This window comes from Schistocerca nitens, chromosome 1, assembly GCF_023898315.1.
Source record: "Schistocerca nitens isolate TAMUIC-IGC-003100 chromosome 1, iqSchNite1.1, whole genome shotgun sequence".
NCBI classification, from domain to species: Eukaryota; Metazoa; Arthropoda; class Insecta; order Orthoptera; family Acrididae; genus Schistocerca; species Schistocerca nitens.
Genome location: NC_064614.1, coordinates 344,638,802 through 344,655,571, shown reverse-complemented (window position 1 = coordinate 344,655,571; position 16,770 = coordinate 344,638,802). Strand labels below are relative to the sequence as shown.

General features: G+C 41.6%; 1 protein-coding gene across 1 annotated transcript in view; it reads left to right on the top strand.

Moving 5' to 3' along the window:
* The window catches only part of LOC126248676 (superoxide dismutase [Cu-Zn]-like), a 345,741-nt gene that overhangs the window by 134,284 nt on the left and 194,687 nt on the right, over nucleotides 1-16,770 (top strand). The window contains exon 2 of the mRNA XM_049949912.1: nucleotides 13,482-13,519. The gene's annotated coding sequence lies outside the window, so the exon portion shown is untranslated. The remainder of the gene's footprint in view (nucleotides 1-13,481; nucleotides 13,520-16,770) is intronic.

Below are 16,770 nucleotides of genomic sequence, written 5' to 3'. Positions count from 1 at the left end.
AAACTATCGTAAATTAATATTTTCTCTCTTTCGAAGAATATAGCACGACATAGGGAAACAGTTTTACTCATTGAGAAAGATTTTTTACTCTTTGAGGTTTGAACTGTATCACATTTGTGAAAATGCTTTTATTGATTGATACGTTCCATGTAATACGATCCAACATAATGAATACAGTGCTTATACAATCCACAACATGTTCAATCTACACTTCCACAAAGTTGTGTTTTCATGAATAACTACTGAACTGATGAAATCTGATATGGAGATAACCTGAAATCTGAAGAAGAACAGAGGCTACTTTAGAAAGTAAAAAATAAATAAATAAATAAAAGATGAATCGACATATGAGAGTGTGAAGTAGGAGTGGAACATCCTTTTTTTACATTAGTGAATATAAACTATGTTAAAATATTATTAAATTTGTTGCGTAATGTCCACGTTGTGCGATATGTAGTTGCTTAGGTGCCACAGTGCACTGATGTGCGCTACTGTCCATGCCGCTCTGCATCCACCAACCGGCAGCGATGCTGCGCATGCCACGTCACTCATGCCTTGTGGGAGTGATGTGGCCTGGCGAAGAGGGGCGGGGGGCATGGGGGGCACACATTCTGAGCTGTGCTTATCAGAACAGGCAGGCACATGAGGGCATCTGACATTACTATACATGCATCAGCTCACCGTCACTCATCGTGACTAAACTACTGATATGTAAGGGCAACCATGGGTAACTTTTCTCCGCTTGGTTGATTAATAGTGAGCGGTTGTTCTGCCGAGTTGTTGTCTCCATTTTCTGCACAGATTTTCGACGATCGATCCTTCTGTTTTCTTCAGGTGCTACGAGTTCTGTTGCCATGTGACTCGCTGCCTGGACTGCATCCGGACCGTGAATTATTGTTGGCCTCACGGCGCTGTTTATAGCCGCGCTCGATGCCCGACGCCCACTACGCCCTCCTCCGATGCTCTTTCGTTTTTCAAAGCTCGCTCTGATATTCTGCGCAACGCAGATTCTCTCTCGTGAATGTGATCACCGGTGATATTTTAATAGAGTGCCGGATCGAAGCCTTATTTAAATCGGAACCGTCATCCGTGTTTATTAGGGTTTCTGACAGCGTAATTTCGATTGACACCTTTATTACGCTGTCCCAGAAACTGGCCGTTTGCACCACGATACTTGTCTCACCGTTTTTCGTTTCGTGATTATAGTCGAGGCACTGCTCGTGTGACAGCTGAGTTGCTTAATTGTTTTAATCGGGTACATCGTAGAGGTTCCGTAAATCACTCCTCGACTGTTCCGATATTCCGCACGACGTAAGGCGTGCCAAATTCGCATGGAGTGCGATACACACCCGTCTTTCGTAAACCTAGATCGGCTTTAACTTTACAAAGAATACTTTTTATTTTAGTTGAAGAGAGTGAAATACACTGGATGGCATGTTTCCGTAGGACTCTGCCGATCTTTCCTTGCATTGTGTCAGCTTAAGGTGCACAAGCAAGTTTTGGCTTCTCTCCCTCGGGCTTAGTCTCAACCTCTTTGTCAGTCGTTCTAGATTTTGACTGCGTCGCCCATTCCTTCGGGACACCAGTCGTAGGTGTTGTAATTCTTCGGTGAGGCTCTCCTTGTCTGAAACTGTCTGTGGACCAGAGACTTTAGCACCGAATTGTGGCGAACGGTTATGGCTCGTGGCGTGGAGATTCTGTTTGTGTGGACGTTTTCTACATACGCTATGACCCAGGTATTCGCCCATGTTTTATATTACGTCCATGTAGCATAAAATGGAAGCACCAACTCGGTACAACACCTGGAAGCACACTATTAGTACTAAGCAACAATTAATAATTTTGTGATGGTTCAAATGGCTCTGAGCACTATGAGACTTAACTTCTGAGGTCATCAGTCCCCTATAACTTAGAACTACTTAAACCTAACTAACCTTAGGACATCACACACATCCATGCCCGAGGCAGGATTCGAACCTGCGACCGTAGCGGTCACGAGGTTCCAGACTGTAGCGCCTAGAACCGGTCGGCCACTCCGGCCGGCTTATACAGATACACCTTGAAATTCTAGCGGTGTATGGTTTAAATGAAATGTCACGTTCATCAGTAGTGAAATGGTGCCGAAGGCGCCACAGACTAGGGTGATGCCGATCCGTCATTCAGTTTAGATCTTGCACCATGAGATTTCTATCTTATCGGCAGACTGGAAGAACATCGAGGGGGAGGGGGGGGGTGTTACACAGGCATGGTGACATTCAGTTAAAAAAAAATGGTTCAAATGGCTCTGAGCACTATGGGATTCAACTGCTGTGGTCATAAGTCCCCTAGAACTTAGAACTACTTAAACCTAACTAACCTAAGGACAGCACACAACACCCAGCCATCACGAGGCAGAGAAAATCCCTGACCCCGCCGGGAATCGAACCCGGGAACCCGGGCATGGGAAGCGAGAACGCTACCGCACAACCACGAGATGCGGGCCATTCAGTTAAAGCTGTGTGGGCTGTCATAATAATTTGTAACTTATTTTTCGAAATCCCCTCGTAATTATGAAAGTTCTATCGCTGCATACTTTTGTCGACAAATAATGGGATACAATTGATTAGACATAATTAACATTGCGACATCTGTTTAACTATTACATTAGTTTATGATAAATAGCAGGCTGTTGTATTTTAGTGTGCTTCTTTGATGTTAGGTTCAGTTTGATTTTTTTTCATTGTCAATACGATTAATGTTTATTTATGTTTCAAAGTCGGAAGGAGGTGGACAAAATTCCGTAGGAAGGCTTCGTTAAGAAGATGATATACATATATATATGCGTATTTATAACTTCTCAAGCAGACTCTTGTGGCTACCTTCTGAAGCTTGGTGGAATCATTGGAGATGGTTCAATGAAGAGCTGTGCGCACAGCATATATATATATATATATATATATATATATATATATATATATCTGTGTGTGTGTGTGTGTGTGTGTGTGTGTGTGTGTGTGTGTGTTTCCTTAAAATCGGGTCACAGAACTTCTCCTGGTTTAACCTACATAATAGGAGGGATATATGCAGTGGTCAGAAATAGTCTGGAAAGTTTTTAAGGGTGTCGCAGGGCAGGTTGTGCTGAGAAAAAAATTAACAAAAAAGTTCGGCAAGTTAGCCAATCGTGCCGTCGCGTGCGCAAATTCAAGCGGCCCGCCAGAGACATTATCAACAAACGTGCACTTCGTTTGGTTTCCTAAAACGGAGGAACAGGAGAGCAATACAAAAATTGGACATGAGACTGTAGTAAAGATCGACTCCCAGCCAAAGGCTGAGCAGTCTGTTGCGCTGTCATCTACGCTATGAGAATAACTGGTACTAGTTTTATTCTATCTGGCAGGCTCCTTGAATTTGCGCGCCCAGCGACCTGATTTCCTAATTTGAATGCTAAATAACTCGGAAACGGCGCAACGTGTCGAATTTTTTTCTTAACAGTTGTTTCTCAGCACAGCTTCGCCTGCAACACTCTTACAGGTTTTTTAGACTGTTTCTGACCACCCTTGTACATGCGTGATTTTTGTTCTAGGGAATTTATTTGTGAATGACTACTTGCTAAAGTTAATGTTTACGCAAAAGCTTATACTTTACATCAGTTAGCTACTAGCTCACCAACGTAATTAACAAGGTTACTACTGAAAAGACCTTCACAACTAGGCTGAAATGGAGGAGGTATCTATTATAGTATGCAGTATACAGTTTCACTTATACATTAAAAGGAACAAAATTTTAATGTCCACTTGAGACTGTGTACCACATTATTATCATTTGATCAGTTGCTGTTGCTTATTGCCGCCATGACAAATATTACTAAGTCTTATCTTGCTTTTGAGGGAGCGACTGAGCTATTACTTCCAGGTGCTCTTGACTGGAATCAAACGATCCAGTCACCAATTTTGCTGTAGTTTCGTTTATATCACGGGTTTCAACTTACTTGCAAGTCGGTTTTTTGTGCAGGTACTTACATTAAATGTTCCCGCTAAAGAAAACTCGGTCGCTTACTAAAATGTCGTTGTCAGGTAGAGTATAAGCCGGCCATTAGAGCTTTTCGTTTCAATAACGCATAAAGCCTCTCAGGATGTCCGTTCCACATCAACCAAGAATAATAAACGCGACTACATGTTTACACTACTCGTTTGTATCATACATCGAGCAGTTGGTCTGATTTTTGAATAAGGAAAACTCTCGGATACCAGTCACCACCGACCCAAGAAAACTTACAACTTCACTTTGGAGAAATCTACACTTCACTTGCCTTGCGCACGTGTCCAGAGCATTGCTTGAAGTCTGTTCAAGTTGTAAACTTTCATCCACTTAGCGAACGATGTACACGGTGATTAATTTTTGCTTCTCAAATGTACACTCCTATTACCACTGTTCCCTCTTCCACCAATTACACACTATAGTATTGTTCTGAGTCCTGGTAGAACCTCGATTTCCCATTACTTAAGTAATATTCACATCAAAAAGCTCATTCTCCATTAGAAAGCCTCTGACAGGCCATTCCAGAAAGTTTCCGTATGGCGCTCTCTCCTCTGAGATTGCTAGCACGTTTCTGAGGAACAAAAACTGAGAAAATCTTTCCATCGCTAATAGGTATCGATAACACTCTTTCCATCAACGGCCAATCCTTAGTCCAAATGGAACGAAATTACACCTATGTAGCGGTGATTCCATGCGCCACACACTATACATGTAGAAATTTTAGTTTAATTAAAATATAGACCAAATTCTATCTTTTTACATAAGCTTATCCCCGTAAGGTTTCGAAACGACGCATGTAGGTAAACGCTGTTTTCTGCACAAGTCAATATTTGTTCATGTAATAATTGCACTTTCCCTGAAAACCAACATTTGTTTGCAAAAATAAAACAAAGAGTCAGGAAGAAAGTAAAATTATGACTTAACGACACCTCGGTGGCGAGATAAAGACGAAGCAAAAGTTTAACGATGGAAAATGGCCGTACCCTTTCAGTGGGATGGTACTTTTCCACATGGGTGGAACTGATTCTCATTATACCATGGATGTAATTCTTGTCATCCACATTCGGTATGCTGCACTTAAATTAAAAAAAAAAAATGGGTCAAATGGCTCTGAGCACTATGGGACTTAACTGCTGTGGTCATCAGTCCCCTAGAACTTAGAACTACTTAAACCTAACCAACCTAAGGACATCACACACATCCATGCCCGAGGCAGGATTCGAACCTGCGACCGTAGCGGTCACGCGGTTCCAGACTGTAGCGCCAAGAACCGCACGGCCACTCTGGCCGGCCACTTAAATTCAAGAAAATGCTTCATCCAATTTGCCAAGTATTTAATAGCTACACAGTGTCTCCCAGTTTCGTTAGGACTGTGGTTATGAAAAATAAATCATGGATTATGTTCACAAAATCATTGTATTTATTTAAAATAATCACACTGAATCAGTACACAGCTGAAATCGTTTCAAGAGTTTCGAAACAGTCACTGTAGTCCTTCTTTGAGACTTCATTTAGTATTACAGTGTTGTATTGTATTGTATGTTAACCGGGAACCTAGAAACAACGGAGAGGCTCAGTCCCCGGTGCAGCCGCAGTGGTCCACAACCCCACGACGACTACCGCAGTCCACTTCACCCCTCCGCCGCCCCACACCGAACCCAGGGTTATTGTGCGGTTCGGCTCCCGGTGGAGCCCCCCAGGGAACGTCTCGCACCAGACGAGTGAGTGTATCCCCTACGTTTGCGTGGTAGAGTAATGGTGGTGTACGCGTACGTGGAGAACTTGTTTGCGCAGCAATCGCCGACATAGTGTAACTGAGGCAGAATAAGCGGAACGAGCTCGCATTCGACGAGGCAGATGGAAAACCGCTTAAAAACCATCCACAGACTGGCCGGTTTACCGGACCTCGACTCAAATCCGCCTAGCGGATTGGTGCTAGTATTACAGTACTGATTCCTCGAATGTCCTTAACTGCTTCGTAACGGTGTCCTTTCATTGACAACTTCAGTTTAGGGAACAATCAGAAGTCGCTTTGGGCAAATCCGACGAATACGGCAGGTGATTCGGGACTGTGATCCATTAGTTGGTCAAATACTTCGCTTTGTAGGCTGGGGCAGTGCCGCGGAGGAGCGACAAGGAATTTGCCACTTGGTAATCGACGAATTCTCTCCCGCAAACGATGGAGGACGCCATGTTCAAGATTAACGGTTTGCCCCTCTGGTATAAACTCCTTGTGAATAATTCCTTTCTCTTCACAAGAATTCTGCAAGCGTACTTTCTTTGGTATCGGCCTGTGTTGGTTCACTACGCTGCACTGTGCCGCTTTCTAAGAGGTCCGTATAGGAAACACCATGTCTTATCACCAGTTACAATCGATCCCGTGAAATCGGTATCACTTTGGGCTGCCTGTAACAGGTCGTTACGAAGTTGGACTCCGCCATGTTTTTCACCGCCTGAAAGGGCGTGCGACACAAACCGTGCACAAACTTTCCTTTTGCCCGAATTCTCGATCAAAATTTTGTGCGTAACAGCTTTCGTTATTCTGACAGCTCGTCAATGAGCAGTGCAGAAACACATCCATCGGATGCAATGATTTACGGTGACATTTCGCACATTTTCGTTCTTGCGACTTGTTCACTGCTTTGATGCTTGTGGTGTGTTCTTAACGACCTTTATGCCGTCATGAGGTAGAGTGTACCACGGAGAAATATTCGAATGACTTAAATGATCTCTATCATAAACACTTTCCATCACGTCCAACGTTTCACTGGCGGGTTTGCCTAATTTAACACAAAATTTGTTGATGCCTCGGTGCTCTACCGCCATTTGCGACGAGTTTCAGACACGTACTGTTACATTCGTGGCCAGGATGCCTACTGCAGCGCTGCTAAAACTTTGATCTTCTACACTATTCTTGTTGAAACTTCAAGGATCGCAATGGCGCTACTCGCCAAGTGATACCATTCCTGTTTGGAATTTCACACGCGAAGTCTTAACGCTATGAGGATATACAGTGTATGTGAATGTTAGAACAGGTACTTAGACAGATTACAAGAAAATCTTTCGACATTCTTCGCCAAGTGAGCTGGTGTTCCGTGTCTAGTGACTTCTACGTTGAATGCTAACCTGCTTTTTTATTTTCAAGCAGTTAAGTTGAAATGCTGAATGGTTTAGTACAAGACGTTACAGAAAAATTTAGAGCAGAGGAGTGCAGTCCTCTACAAAACTCGCAGAAAATTTGTGCATCGCGTTTATTTGCTTGCCAGGAGGAGCTACTGCACTGAAAGGAAATTTTTCCCTCTCTGTTCACTACCCGTTTCGTGTACTGAGACATTATACCCGTGTTTTTCTGCGCTAAATGCCCGAGTGCAACATCAGAGGGAATATTCACACCGCCTATTCACACTGCGCTGCTGAAGAACCGAATTAAATACTGGGGTGTAAAATATCTGACTAGTTCGAGTGAGGGAGGAACAAATGGTAAATGCGACACTGGAGCGCTAGCACGGAGGCGGAGAGATCCGAGCGACTCGCGTTCGCTCCACGCGGCTGCACAGCGAAACCCGAAACTGCAGCGGACACCAGAGCGAACCCCTAAAAGGCAGTCGCGTTTCCAGCGCATTAGGCTGCACTGCGCAGCGCCGTGCTCTCAGCTCAGGTGAGCCACCCACCCCCACCCCCACCTACACGGCAGCGCGTGTGTGTGACTGGGGGAAGCGTGGGCACACGGGGTGAATGGATGCGCGCGAGTTAGACGTGGGACGTGTTAATTGCAGCGTTAATTAGCCTCGTTAGGGGATGCGCCGGCGCCAGCGGCAGCTCTGCCGACCTGCCGGAGCGGCTACCTGTCGTTGGCTGCTCTCTCTGTGTGTGGTGGTAGGCGCCGCGGGACGGCGGCGAGGGCGTCGCCTGCGAAGCGCGGTGCGATGTCTGCCCACAAAACACCCCACACCGGAAAACGTCTACTGCGTACCTGTCGTTTAGCCTCATGTGAATATTCCACCGGAATATCCTTGCGGTTCAGGCAGTCTCTTTCCTCCGTAAAGAGGGATTGCCAACCTCTTCATCTCAGAGCAGCGCTTGCACCCTACGTCCTTAATTATTTTATTCCAATCTCCGTTCTCCTCTACAGTTTTTACCCTCTACAATTTCCCTCAAATGCTATGGAAGTTAGATCCTAACGTCTTAACACGTGTCCTATTATTCTGTCCCATATTCTTGTCGGTGTTTTCCGCAAACTGCACTCTTCGTCGATTCTGCGGAAACCCTCTACATTCCTTATCTCACAAGTCCACCTAATATTCAACATCGTTCTAAGGCACCACGTGTCAAAAGCTCTTCTTTTTTGATTTTCAAACAGTGCGTGATTCACTACTATGCAGAATTGTCTTTCAAACGTGCATTTTCAAATGGCTCTGAGCACTGTGGGACTTAACATCGGAGGTCATCAGTCCCCTAGAACTTAGAACTACTTAAACGTAACTAACCTAAGGACATCACACACATTCATGCCCGAGGCAGGATTCGAACCTGCGACCGTAGCGGTCGCGCGGTTCCAAACTGAAGCGCCTAGAACCGCTCGGCCTCACCGGCCGGCGTGCATTTTCAGACGCTTCTTCCGGTAATTAAGGCCAATGTTTGATACAAGTTCATGTCTTTTGGCCATGAATGTCATCTTTATCTGAGCTAATTTACATTTTATGTCCTTCAAGCTTCGTCAGTCATGAATTTCTTAACAATGTCTACTTCGTGAACACCAATTTTGACGTTAAATTTCTCGCTATTCTCATTTCTGCTATTTCGTAATTATTTTCGTCTTTTTGCTGTACTCATTACACTCTTTATTTCATTCAGCAGATCCTGTAATTTTTCTTCATTTTCACTCTGTATAGCAATATCATAAGCGAATTTTAGCATTGATAACCTTTCACCCTGAGCTTTAATCCCACTCTTGAACCTTTCTTATATTTTCGTCATTACTTCTTCGATGTATAGATTAAATATTAGGGGCGAAATACCCTTTTTAATCCGAACACTTCGTTCCTCGTCTTCCAGTCTTTCTGTTTCCTGTTGGTTCTTTTACATACTGTATATTACCCGTCTTCCTCTATAGCATACTCCCATTTTTCTCAGAATTTTGAACGTCTCGCATCATTTGACATAGTCGAACGGTTTTTCCAGGTCGACAAATCCCATGAACGTGCCTCGATCGAAATGTCAGAACCGCCTTTCTGGTGCCTGTACCTTTCCTTAAGCCAAACTGATCATCATCTAACAAATCCCGAGTTTTTTTCATTCTGCTGCATATTATTATTGTTAGCAACTTGGATGCATGAGCTATAAAGCTGACTGGCTCCTAATTCTCGCTCTTATCTGCCATTGATATTTACGTGTTTGTGTAGCTGATATTTTTTCAAAAATCTGATTGTATATCCTCAGTCTCATAGATTCTTCATATCAGCTTGGATAGTTCTCTTGTCGCCACTTTCCCCAATGATTTTAAAAGTATCCTGGGGATATTATCAACCCCTTTTGGCTCACCTGATCGCAATTCTTCTAAAGGTCTGTTAAACTCTAACATGGGATCTCAGTACAACTTCTTATGCGTAAGATGTGCATTTTCTCATTTCACACTAAGATTACGTCACTAACATCTCACATGTAGCCAGCCAGTTCAAGGAAAACAACTTTCTTCTTAGCACGAAGCCTTTACTATAGATTTGGGAAGCGGGAGCTGGGCCTAACGATCCGTTGAATGGTTCAGATGGCTCTGAGCACTATGGGACTTAACTGCTGTGGTCATCAGTCCCCTAGAACTTAGAACTACTTAAACCTAACTAACCTAAGGACATCACACATATCCATGCCCGAGGCGGATTCGAACCTGCGACCGTAGCGGTCACGCGGTTCCACACTGTAGCGCCTAGAACCACACGGCCACCCCGGCCGGCTCGAGCCGTTGATATCGAGGTCTTTAGAAGCTGAGTACAAGCTCGGACTGAACAAGAAGTTTAAGTAAGTCGCTCTGTTGTTTCCAAAGGAATCACCGCATCATTCACCATTAGCGCCTTATGAAAACTACGAGAAAAGGAAATTTAGAAGGATGGACGGGGAACTGGATTCTTCTGCTTTCGAATACGCATCAAGTGTCTTAACCATTGCGCGACCTTGCCCTCTCACTAAGGAAACATAAAAGGCGCGCAGAACTTTCAATTGTCGTAGAAGCAGCTGTGTTCTCCCTTCACTCAAAAGAAAAGTTGCGATCCTATGGGCTGTCAACAGCACTGCAGGAGGTGCACTTCCTGTTGACACGTGCTAATACGCAGTGCATGAAAGTTTTACAGAACCTCGCTACAAGAAGGTGGCTCAGTAATTGTTAGGGTCTCTTTGGAACAATCTTGTGGAATCGGGCAAGTCAACCAGTAAAACGAATAAGTCCTGTTTATTATTGCATATGCAGTAAATGAAAAATTTCTTCTCCATCAGCTAAGTCATGAAATCTTTAACGTATATCTTACATTCGGAACAGAGATTACGACAATAGATTCTTCTTGCCAGAGTATCCCGCTCACCGCTTCCTAGCTGGACTATGTCCTCGATCTGACGAAAGAATAATGCCTACCGGGGTGGCCGAGCGGTTCTAGGCGCTACAGTCTGGAGACGCGTGACCGCTACGGTCGCAGGTTTGAGTCCTGCCTAGGGCATGGATGTGTGTGATCTCCTTAGGTTAGTTAGGTTTAAGTAGTTCCAAGTTCTAGGGTACTGATGACCTCAGAAGTTAAGTCCCATAGTGTTCAGAGCCGTTTGAACCATTTTTGGAAGAATAATTCTTCTGGGCAACAGTTACAGTTGCCATCAAACAGCGAATATGTGCAACACTTTGATGTTATTTGTGAGAAAGACGCTAACGACGTTAATTACTCAATCTACAGATGTGGCGATGACGTACCTACGTATCAGACGTTCTAAAAGTTTTGATCTGTGCTGAAACACAACCAGTTGAAAATGGCTTAAGTCCGAAATCACACGTGTGGATTTCGTAAACAAATTATTTTATCGGCCAAAAAAAAGATTTATGTCATTAATAAACCCTTCTGTTACTGTAATAAAGCTAAGTGTAATGTCTATGAAATTCATATTATTCGGCGTTACTGGACTCGTTACTGTGTACAAATGTACTCAGAGCACCAGAAAGAGAAGCGAAGAGAGTTGCCTTGATAGGTTCATATGGCTCTGAGCCCTATGGGACTTAACATCTTAGGTCATCAGTCCCCTAGACTTAGAACTACTTAAACCTAACTAACCTAAGGACATCACACACACCCATGCCCAAGGCAGGATGCGAACCTATGACCGTAGCAGCAGCACGGTTCCGGACTGAAGCGCCTAGAACCACTTGGCCACAGCGGCCGGTGCCTTCGTAGGGTCTTCCATCTTTGATAAGAACGATGTTATCACTTGAGAGTATTGCAAAGAGTCGACGTCTCGTTTAATAGTTTTTGAGAAATAATATATGTTCGAGTATAATGACTTTTCTGGAGACTAGAAATCTACTCTGTAGGAATCAGCATGGGTTTCGAAAAAGACGGTAGTGTGAAGCCCAGCTCGCGCTATTCGTCCACGAGACTCAAAGGGCCATAGACACGGGTTCACAGGTAGATGCCGTGTTTCTTGACTTCCGCAAGGCGTTGGATACAGTTCCCCACAGTCGTTTAAAAGTAAGAGCATATGGACTATCAGACCAATTGTGTGATTTGATTGAAGAGTTCCTAGAAAACAGAACGCAGCATGTCATTCTCAATGGAGAGAAGTCTTCCGAAGTAAAAGTGATTTCAGGTGTGCCGCAGGGGAGTGTCGTAGGACCGTTGCTATTCACAATATACATAAATGACCTTGTGGATGACATCGGAAGTTCACTGAGGCTTTTTGCGGATGATGCTGTGGTATATCGAGAGGTTGTAACAATGGAAAATTGTACTGAAATGCAGGAGGATCTGCAGCGAATTGACGCATGGTGCAGGGAATGGCCATTGAATCTCAATGCAGACAAGTGTAATGTGCTGCGAATACATAGAAAGATAGATCCCTTATCATTTAGCTACAAAATAGCAGGTCAGCAACTGGAGGCAGTTAATTCCATAAATTATCTGGGAGTACGCATTAGGAGTGATTTAAAATGGAATGATCATATAAAGTTGATCGTTGGTAAAGCAAATGCCAGACTGAGATTCATTGGAAGAATCCTAAGGAACTGCAATCCGAAAACAAAGGAAGCATGTTACGGTACGCTTGTTCGCCCACTGCTTGAATACTGCTCAGCAGTGTGGGATCCGTACCAGATAGGGTTGATAGAAGGGATAGAGAAGATCCAACGGAGAGCAGCGCGCTTCATTACAGGATCATTTAGTAATCGCGAAAGCATTACGGAGATGATAGATAAACTGCAGTGGAAGACTCTGCAGGAGAGACGCTCAGTAGCTCGGTACGGGCTTTTGTTGAAGTTTCGATAACATACCTTCACCGAAGAGTCAAGCAGTATATTGCTCCCTCCTACGTATATCTCGCGAAGAGACCATGAGGATAAAATCAGAGAGATTAGAACCCACACAGAAGCACACCGACAATCCTTTCCACGAACAATACGAGACTGGAATAGAAGGGAGAACCGATAGAGGTACTTGAGTGTGCCTCCGTCACACACCGTCAGGTGGCTTGCGGAGTATTGATGTAGATGTAGATGTAGATGCTATTCTGTTGAAAGCAGGTGAATGAAGTTCGCTCTATGAACAACAATAATTCTGTATGTATTCAGGACAATTGCTAGAGCAGCCACAGCTTACACGTTTGAAGTTTTCTCATGAGAAATAACAAGTAAATTATTATCTTACTTTCGTACAGAGCCACGGTATTGCAAGCAAGCAGTTCACCATTACTAGGTAACTGAATACTCGCCTGCGTTTTCTTCTTCGCTCAGTTGCTCACAGATGCAAATAAACAATGTTTCTGCTCAGTACTTAAAAAATTCACAGATTAAAGTGCTCTTTACAACTTGGTACGCACTCATTCGGCGATCACTGTACTTGTGGTATGATTCACATTATCAAACGTAATCGGAATAGTTTAGCTAAAACGATTCTGGTAAAACTTTCCATAACAGACCACACCAAACACATTACAATTATTTCTACTGTTATATAGTCAACAATATTCACGATGTGCAAGCGCGCATGAGAAAAACGTGGCATTGTCAAAACATACCGACTTCAAAGAACTCCCGCACAAACATCCTAGAAGAATACTGCGGACAAAATTCCTACTGGTGCCAGCTCCTTGCAATGTTTCAGCATGATCACTTAATCAAACCGTATTTTTTTACACACTCATTTCTCATATTTTTCTTTTTGTCTATCTATAATAAAGTGAAGAATATTGTGTCATATGAATGATTTTTTTATTTCTTTCAGATACTGCAACGTGATCAACTTGTACAACCCTAAACGAGGTGAGTTCATTGACACTATGAAAATATTTAATGCCTTCAATGGTAGAGAATACATTTACCAGAGCCAGTCTCTAGCCAGTAGGAATATTGGCCTGTTTTTACTGACTTCGTTATTTTCTCCTGATTTTATGCATAAAACCTCTGTGTAAATAACGAATTTTAATGAGAGGCTAGCAGAGGAGAGTCTATCGTATTGTACCTCATGGCAATTAGCTTTTGTGATGTTTCAAGATATCATTGTGGGTTCTCACCTAACACCTATGAATATGACATAAATTCTAACCGTGCTAAGAAAATCGTAAGAGTTGCCAGTGTAATTTTGTCACTATTCTAGTATGAAAATGGGGACATGTACGAGTATTATATGACGTACTAAGGACAACTAAGATATAACACGTTTTATAACAAATGTTTTTAAGAGATGTGGAAGTGAGACGTTGTTCTATGTTTGAATCTGTCAAGCAACCACAAGGATAATTCTATAGACTCAATGATGTAGTTTTGAGGGCCACATAATTTATCTTCTTCTTGCATGTGTTTTCATTCGCCTTTATCAACAATTGTGGTTCTTGAGATAGGTAGTATGGCGTCACAGAAATGCAGTACATGTCCAAAACATTGAGAAAAATCTTTTTAACTACTCCTCATTTTATTAGTTCCCACTATCATATTAATAATAAATAAACTAAATTTTATAAGGCTGAAAAATGTTAAGTGGTCAACAAGGATAAGACTTTCAAAAGGAGAAGCAGGGGTTGTATTACATCAGAAAATTTAGAGAAGAAATTGAGACAAATAGAAAAGATGCTTAGCATGAATTCCAGACTCAAGAGTACCAAATTTGCAAAGAAACATTACGATTCGCTAGGAACAGAAAGAAACAACAGGTCATTAAGGAGTTTAAAGTACTAGAAAACGGCCTTAAATAATGTGAAAGTGGAGATGTTGAGAGGAAGATCAATTCTGACATCAAAGGAGTGAAATATTAAAAGAAATCTGGAAAATCGAAAAACATTTTAAAAATCTCAGCTTATAGAAATACAAGAAAATTTTACCAAAAATAATACTAGAATTTTTTATCAAACTTTTAAATGTATACTAATAGGGCATCAAGCGCCAAGTATTTGTTCAAAGATGAAAATGGCAAAGTGAGATTAAACAATGAGGAATCATATAAGTAACATTTTTGACCGACCCTTAAATTGTCCAGGTCCTACAGTTAAATCAGAATTATCAGCAGTACCAAAAAATTATTGAGGAAGATTTTCCACTAAAAAAACCAGAAATTCCTGAAGCCATCAAAAACTCTAAAACAGTAAATTAAGTAGTGAAAACACAATGACAGCAGAATTACTGAAATAAATGGAGCCAAAGCACACAAATGCTTTTTTACAACACCTGGAAAACAAAACAGATTTCAGAAGACTAGAAGATTCCATTATTTGCTCACAACATAAAAAGAAAGACCCATAAAATGACGGCACTTAAAAAGGAATGTCACTTCACAAGTGGCATACAATATATTAGAAAAAATGTGGCACACAGTGTATCATAAACAAATTCTCCTCAACAAAGTTGAAGAATATTTGAACGAAGGTACTGCTCAACACAGATTTATAACTTAAAATCAATAATTAGCCAGAGAATGTTAATCAGTGAACTCATAATAGTATCATTTACTGATTTCAAGAAAAAATTTGATTTTGTCAAGAGAGAAAAGTTAGATAAAATCATGACACGATTTGAAGTTAAAGCAAAACTGGCAAACTTAATTAATGAAACTGTAACAAATACAATACCTAAAGGGAAAACTGTGGGAGAAATATCTCATTCATTTGAAAGAAAAGCTGTTGTTGGATAAGGTGATGAGTTATCAACCGTATTATTTAACTGTGCTTTAGAAAAAAATGTATCTGGAAGCTGGAGCTAAAAATCACGAAATGGAATATTCTGAGAAGGAGATACATTGAAGTACCTGTAAACTACGTGGCTCTCATAGATGATTTTGCAGTACTTTCAGGAAATACGACAGAGGTAGGTACTCAAGTAAATCTCATGGGAAGAATAACCACGACAACTGGTTTCAGAATTTCAGCTGAAAAAAAACTTCATGAAAAATATAAAATATACAACACTATACATAGAAACACAGATAGATACAATACAGAGAGTTAGTAACTTTAAACAAATTGGAGAAACCAGACAATAATCTGTACTAGAATAATTTGCAACAGATACAAGGTTTAATAAAATGGAAAGAGTATATGTTAGACTAAAAATATCTACAACAAGAAATGCATGTCTAGAAATACAAAACTAAAACGCTATACTACCATGGAAAGCCTAGAACATTTACATGCACAAGAATACTTAACAATGACTGTAATAGAGATACCTGAATATAAGATAAATAATCAGTGCAATTCAAACTAAGATTGCTTGGAATTGGAAAGTAATGAGAAGATCCACCAAAATATACAGAAATGTCAGAATTAATGTCTAAGCGAAGACTGATTTTCCTTGAACACCTATTCTGAAAGAAAGGAAACAGTTCAACGAAACGAAATTGCAGTAAGTCTAGAAAACGGAATCAACAACAACATGAATTACGAAAATAACAAGCGATCTGGAAATAAACATTAACGAACAGGAAATAAAAAGAATAAACATTTTAAGAAGAAAACACTGAAACTGGAAAGCTTTCAAGGCTGAAGAAATAGGAAATCAGGAACAACATGAACAAAAGAAACAAAAGACAGCATGAGGAGAAGATGAAAGAAGGCTGGAAAAATAGGAAACAGGAATTGAAGTTCTTACCTGATCCTAATTCGTCAATACGAAGATAAAATTTGGGAGCAAACTTAAACGCGAGAAAAGCAAAAACCTAATTCTTATTGGTCACTTTTCCTCTCAGTACTCTCACAATTCGATTAACACCAGTTATCTACAGTAGACTAACGACGTTCTCCGTTAGCCAAATTTTGGTTCGATAGCCCTCCAAGTAAATATCACGTCTTAACTTTGGCCCCACCGCCATTCAAATAAATATCATGTTTTAACTCTGCGATCTTGTCTATTCGAACAGTTGCCACATAATGATGAGCTGTGTTTCGATCCATCTGTCCTGTCAGTTCTTTAGATTTCCTGCATACGTTACACAAGAAGCAATGTTTGTGCCGAAGGCAACTATAGGTGATACATGCACCGCAACATTTCACTGGATTAGTTCTTCCAAGTCATTCTTTGTATAT